Source organism: Habropoda laboriosa, unplaced genomic scaffold, assembly GCF_001263275.1.
Source record: "Habropoda laboriosa isolate 0110345459 unplaced genomic scaffold, ASM126327v1 scaffold28, whole genome shotgun sequence".
In the NCBI taxonomy this organism is placed as follows: domain Eukaryota; kingdom Metazoa; phylum Arthropoda; class Insecta; order Hymenoptera; family Apidae; genus Habropoda; species Habropoda laboriosa.
The window spans coordinates 804,267-805,433 of NW_017100174.1; positions in this window are offsets into that span (position 1 = coordinate 804,267).

The window sequence follows — 1,167 nt, forward strand, 5'->3', positions numbered from 1 at the left end:
CTCGCTCGATCTCTCTCTCTCTCTCTCTCTCTCTCTCTCGTTCTCGTTCTTTCTCCTTCTCTTATACCATCTTCCTTTTCATCTTTCTTCCTCGATTGCAGTAGCTAGTAGATGACACGTACGACCAACAACTCAGATTGTAAACGACTAATAAAAAGCAAAGAGAAAAAAGGCAAAGTCACATCATACTGTATCTTAATGATTATTTAACAATCGAACGCGCGAAAACAGAGTCTATGGTACACCCGTGCACGTGATCGTTACACGAATTTCATATTTTCAACTTTTTTCTTCCTTTACCTTTTTCTTTTCTCTCTCTTTTATTTCGATTCACGATGCACGTGATCGTTATCCTTTTCTCGATTATCACACGCAGAATTTTCAGTGTCCACTCGGAATTTCTCGGTAGACGGATCAATAAGAGACTTCCTAGAACAACAACGGGGATTCGATGAAAAATTCGATTATGCTGCTTTTCGCGAATAATCAACATCCGTGGAACGGACCGAACGAGAAACGTTTCTAGAATGTTGATTCACGCTGGGTCTCGTTCGTTACCTTTTTGTCAATTCCTCTTATCATTTTTGCTGACACGATAGATTTCGTGGCGGACAAACTGTCAGAAATTCCCCATCCGATCCTCGTCATCGACGTTGCTGTTGTCGTTTTCGTTGTCACGATGAATTTTCGACGGTGGCCAGGGAACGCTACTGGAATGTTGATCCGTTGAAGCATCCCGATCTTCGTTGTCGTCGTGCTCGTCCTTTTCCTCATCCGCTACGGTGAATGTTATCGTTTTCGCCACGGAGTTACCGATCCTTATCGATGTCGAAGACACGACGGGGAACTGACACGACTATTAAGAGCTGAGCCGGAGATTTAGGTAGGTGTCAAGTTGGTACACACGTCTCGCCTTTTACACGATGTTTAACGCGGCTCACGATCCTGCCGCGATGCAATTATCTGAGGTACGGTAGCCCCGATCCTGTCACATTTTCAACCGGTATCTTATCGAGAGAAACCTGTCAAATCGCGCTTGGCTGTTTTACATTAAGCTGTTTGTCATATATAATTTTGGTATATCGTGTTAAAAAGTAAGGAAAGAAAAGAAAAAAGAAGGATTTCAATAAACGACATGAAAGAAGAATTTTTCTCGTTGCGAGATTC